The sequence below is a fragment of the Ruditapes philippinarum genome, unplaced genomic scaffold (assembly GCF_026571515.1).
Source record: "Ruditapes philippinarum isolate M1 unplaced genomic scaffold, ASM2657151v2 ctg4510_1_1_1_1, whole genome shotgun sequence".
Classification (NCBI taxonomy): domain Eukaryota; kingdom Metazoa; phylum Mollusca; class Bivalvia; order Venerida; family Veneridae; genus Ruditapes; species Ruditapes philippinarum.
Window position 1 is genome coordinate 89,027 of NW_026859838.1, and position 6,359 is coordinate 95,385.

Sequence of the window (6,359 nt, forward strand, 5' to 3'; positions counted from 1 at the left end):
GTAAGTGCCGTTTGCACTTTGTAAATTACTTTCGTTGTTCACTTCACAATATTTTACTTTTAAAAGCATTTTCAAAATTTTCATGAAAATTAGCATGGAGGCATGCTGCTTTAAGTGCTTAAATCTAAATGATATGTTCCGTTTTGTTCTGTTGAAATAAGTGTAGATGGTGTCCTGTAAAAATCACAGAGATTCGGCACAGTGTTGCGATTGTGTAAAAAAGTAATTCTAGAAAATTAATATATACTTTATATATAATATATAAACAAATACTGTATATATAATATATAAACAAGACGTTTGTTTTACTTGAATTTTTTTATCGATAATTTGCGGGATTGGTACAACGCCATGGTTTGATATTGCGATTTTACACGTAGAAAATCGAGTGGGAACGGGTTGCACGATTGTTTCCGACCTAGCAAAAATACGATATTCCATCCATAATATATCGGTTTGTTGTTCAAAAACGGTTTAAGTGGGGACAACAATTTCATTGCCAACGTCTATTGATGCCATTTAGCTGCAATTTGATATATAGCTCTATATGATTAACGTAAGTATGACTGTGCAATTTTGACTCGAACTGAACTAGTGGTATTCGGCCGATTTGGCCTGTTTAACAACTTGTCTATATATCATATATACAACATTTTTTTTTCTAGAATTTCTTTTTACACAGTCCCACAATTGTGCCGAGTTTCTGTAGTAAAATAGTTTTTCATAGGAGCGTAATTTTTACATAATGATAAATGTAATCAATTTATAACAAGCTTTGCAGTAGATATTAAATTTATAATTTGATTATATCACAGCTACGCCACAGATTAAATCATTGCACTTCATTATCACTCTGGTGAGTATATTTCGGTCTTACATACAAAACAAACATATATCAGCTATTTATTAGACCAAACAAAATAAATACAACAGCAAAGATTGTTCAAAAAAGTATTCCGATGGCCTATGTATCAAAAGCTTTACTAAATTAACCTGGAACGTGTTTGGTTTTGACGAGCTCTTAATAAGTACATTTCAGCAAATTTTACCAAATTTTACCAAAATAAATTAACAATTATCGTTATGCGTTGGAATAATCTACATATATTAACATTGCGTACATCGAATAAAAAGAAAACCCAAATAACAAATATGTTACTAAAGTATTAACATGAATGGAGATTTTTTTTTCAGAACACACGTCATGCATGTTTACATCTATACTCAATTTTTATTTATAAGTGTGTTCTTGTCAAAGTTAACACGAACTTATGAGTTATTGTTTTATAGAATATTATAATTTATTTGATTGAACTTCGTGAAATAATGCACGGAAGGGCACCTGAGGTCTTCCTCCACCAGTAAAGCTGGAACGTCGCCAAATGACCTATACTGTGTCGGTTAGACGTAAAACGCAATCAAAACAAAAAGATTGCACTTCGTCGTTTTAGAAATTATAAACGTCAGGGACAGTCAATGTCTTTTTTCCTTTATACTTGTATTAATTTATCTAATGTCGATACGTGTCGCCTATAAAATATAGAAGAAGAATTTCATTTATGTTATATTTTGAAGGAGTTGCCAGCTTTCTGGAATTATCTGAGTTATAAGCGGTAAGATGGACATTTATTGCGAGCTTTGAATAAATAATTAAAACTTAATGTCATAAAATGCAATGTTTTAAAAAGTGCAGACGAACTGACAATTAATCAAGATCACTCGTTTTGATTAAAATTTTGATTTTCACAATTAAAACTGACAAATCCAAAAAAAATCCAAAGAAATTTATTTAAATTTATATCACTTTGCCTATAAAAAGCAATGTCAGTCAATGTTAAATTGAAAGATGTGAATTTTAAATGTTTATATTTGATTCAAATGATGAATGGTTTAAGGATCTTACATCGGCTGCCGGTGCAAACCGAGACCTAGCTCGAGTGTAACTGTCTACGGCGGTAACGTCACTCTTGCGAGTGATCGCTAAACATTTACGCGAGAGCAATATATCCATGTCTGTGAAAAACAAGATTAACAAGATCACCAAGAAAAGGCGGCGTTCAATGAACGCAACCTCTACACACCCAGCAACAAGAACCAGTGAAGACGGCCTGTGTTTAATAACTTTTCTTGCAAATTACAAATGATAACATTTCAAAAAGAAATTTACAAAAACTAATATTATCATTTAGCACTTTTTTCTTACAACTTTTATTCATAACGGAATAATTACGTCATCATACGAACGTAATTCATTCATAAATGGCGGGTCGAAATGACGTCATTTAAAGCACGGGATTTGTCTAACATGGGGGTGTAAAACAAGTTTTTCTAGCACCGGCGTTTAAAGCGAATAATACTGTATAAGATGCTAGAATAATTATATCTGTCATATGTTGTAGTTTAGATCGGAACGTCAGTCCAGAGGGGACTCGCCCCTTGGGCAGTAACGCGGCTTGTCGTGTTACTGACCATTGGCGGGTTCCAGTGGAAAGGATATTCTGATCCAAACCGCAAACGTATGTCAGATATTTTTTCTTACAAATACAACCATATTCCATTATATTTTAAATTCTTTACCTTAATAAAATCAATTTTCCATGGAAATTTATGTTATTAAACCCGTTACTATTTTCTTACAACAGCGTATGAAATTACAGCTTCAATTTTGACGGTAAAATCACGTCATCCTCAGCATGTCATTGTAAAGCACGCGATCATCTGGCACCCCGATGACAGATGAAATTTCCGGCATGGACAAAACAAACGGAAACGCCAGTCTGTTGTGCAAGGAACAAGATATATCGTACCATGTTATCCTGTTGTTTATGAATAACGTAGTGCGATGTTCACATTTTTGTCTGATTATTCATTAGATTGTGCATACTAAGTGTAAAGGGTAAGTTATATTATTTGTTCACAACTTTCATTAGAAATGACAAGCGAGCATCTTGTTCAGAATGAAAATTTAAGTTATTCACTAATTTCTTTCTGGCGGAATTTTATACACCTATTATTATTATTTTTTGTTTGATATTAAATGTAGTTGATCTCAACATTATTTCACAAATATATGTAAAAAGTTTAAATATGCTATATATTTTTCATTCGTCATGGTTCAAATTTTGTTCATGTTAATATGTTTGTTATTTGTTTTAGTGACCCGGATTTTGAAATAACATATCCTTTTTATTCATTCTGAAGAACTGCCATGATGCCATGGTGATCCTGGTCGAATGTGCATGCTTATTGCGAACGAATATTGCGTTTGAGATTAGAATAGTAATAGCAAAAATACTAACTACAGATTATTAGAATAGATGAACTCTAAAAAAAATACAAGGGAAGGGAAAAAAAGGAAACAGGCACATTTTTCGCTGCCACTGCAATTTAACTTGCTCCTTCGTTTTACATTATTTACGTTTCTAGTCAATCATTGTACCATTGTATGTCCTAGAAGTGTGCTTCAGTTAGATAAAATAAATAGTAAAGTTATTATAGACATGATTATGGAACTTAATTAAAAGTTTACATTTTACTTCTTATTGCTTTCTATTTATAACTTTATTGAGTTTATGTAATGTATATACGCCTGGTAAAAGATATAGCTACCTCTTACGGAAGTATACGGTAAATCGCATGGATTTGATGAAAGTTTCCAAGAAACGTTAAGTTGATAAATTTGTTTTTGACATTAAGTTGTAGCGTCGTTTCCCACTTAGTGAATTTAACGTTGCAATGGACCACTTCATCAGGAAGCAGATTGTTTTCCAGCTATTTCCATCTAAACAGCGATTAAGTTTAAGTTTAAGCAAACACGTATTGTTTGTCCCTTTGAAAATCTAGAGCTATCTCAATGGCGACATGACTACCTCATTCACGACAGAACTGTCTCGCAGAATAAATAACCTAGTATATTTTCTTTTATAATTTATGTATTGTTTTGATTTCGATTTTATTTTATTTCAAGACCTTTTATCTACTCCAAACGTATTTGTTGTTAATCTGAATCGCTGTTTAGATAGAAATTAGAAGAAAAACAATCTGCTTCATCATAAAACGGTCCATTTCAACGATAAATTCGCTAACTGGAAAACCTGCCCACAACTTCATTTCAAACACAATTGTAACAACTTCACAATTGCCGGAAATCTAAATCAAAATTGCATGACATAGCATTCTCCGAATTTCGATGTTTGGTGTACAGTTTGCAAAATAAAAAAATAACAACACTTGAAACCTGATTTAGCGACATACACTAGTTTGGAAGTAGCGATACAGCGATTTACAGTTAACCTCCGAAAAAGGTAGTTCTATCGTTTACAAGGCATGGCATAGATCTTAACAAAAACATTAATGACTGTAAATTGTAAAGTTTTTGAACACTGTATCTATCTGTTTTTGATTTTTCAGATCTTTCCTGTGATTTGTGAATTTAATTAACATTAAGAATAGCACACATTGGCGTATGGGAAATCAACATTTACATAACTAGTGAGGGGTAATAAATCTTTCGGTATTTGCACTGTTTTCTTTTATATTTTACACATAAGATAGTACCTCCGGATAGTAAGTGTCATCGACCAGGAAACATAAGATTTTATACACTTGTTATACGTTAACAGATGAAAAATAATAAAAAAAAAATAATTTATAAGATGTACTTAAATAACAATACGGTAATATTGATAATTCTTGACTTGATAGCAATTCAATATTATTTCCTCATACCAGGAGCAATACGAACTTGTCATCTGGAAAAAAAATCAAAACCATGTGCCCGCACGTTTTTAACGAACTATTTATAAACAAAACAAACCATATTATTTAAGACCTAATAAATGTCTCGGAGTGTCAGTTTGTAATTTTTTACTAAACGACAGTCACTATTTATCGCATACGTTTTAAACGGACCGAAGTGGGAGGTTTAAGTTCGTCCAATATTTGAATTCGACTTGGACGGTCCCATAAGGCTATGTAATCAAACATATCGTGTACTGTTACGTAATATGTTTTATATTTATACCGCACTATGCTACATTATTTCCTTTACGGGTAAAAACTATTGCCTAACAATAGCGTTTCAAATTATATGAATAGAAAACTTGTAAGCTTATATGAATTGCGTTTAGCAGAATCTACTTCTTGATTAGCCAGTCGTTAATTTGGGCGATCTGTTATAGAGATTATAGTTCCCAGCAAATATCAAATACGTCATCCAGAATAATAGATTTTTTTTTCTTTCTTTTTTTAATGCGTTTATTTAAGGTCGCCGCCGGAAAGCCCATATGGGCGACCGTACACTCAAGTTGGGCCATCCTAGAGCGTCCCGCCGAGATTTTTTTCGTCGATTTTTATCCAGCTTTTATTGGTGGAGGAAGACCCCAGGTGCCCCTCCGGGCATTATTTCAGAACACGAGCCGGCACCCGGGTAGAACCACCGACATTCCTTAAGCCATCTGGATGGCTTCCTCACATGAAAGATTTCGACCCAAGTGAGGATCGAACCTACAGCGGTGAGGGACCATTGATCTCAAGTCAGCGACCTTAACCACTCGGCCACGGAGGCCCCCTGAAAGATTATCTAAAGGTCCGCTGACACATTTATAAGGAAATAATGAACACATTTATATTATTGTTTTATATTGAAATGGTACAGGCCTTCATTGAACTTTCTTACCACACAGTGTGTGCATCACGAGAGCAAACAAACATTCATATTATTAAATGAAATTTATTAACATTATATATAATAATCAAATTTGTGCAGAATAAAATGTTTAACATACACATTGACTACATCAAACTTTTATAAAAGAAACATTTAAAAAAAAATAAAATCACAGAAAAGGCATTCATTCTAAAATCGATAGAATTTTGATCGACAAAATAAAATTTGTATAAAAAAATAATTATATACTCTAGAAATATGAACAAATTATATCAACAAATTAAATAACAATCGATCTGAAACGTGAATCACAACGTCTTCAGATTTTGTCGAAAGAAATATAGAAAATGTAGATGATTCATTGTTTGTGGAACGTTTGGATCTTAAACTACGTTTTTTCGTACATTGATTTGCCTACAGACATAGATAAAATTGTTTAGAAATGTCCAAGAATACCAGACCATTTTTATACACAACACATTGTCTTTAGGTAACGCAAATCTTAGGCCTAGTATTTATAGATATTTTGTCATCATCAAAGGAATTCACTTGGGATTTCTCAGCCAATGTATCATCTACTATAATTGAAAGTCTATACACCGATCATATATCTCAATAAATATATAAACTGGCTAAAACTTTTTCTTCGCCTAAACTATTTTTTTCTGGATATAAATCACAAGCTATAAGA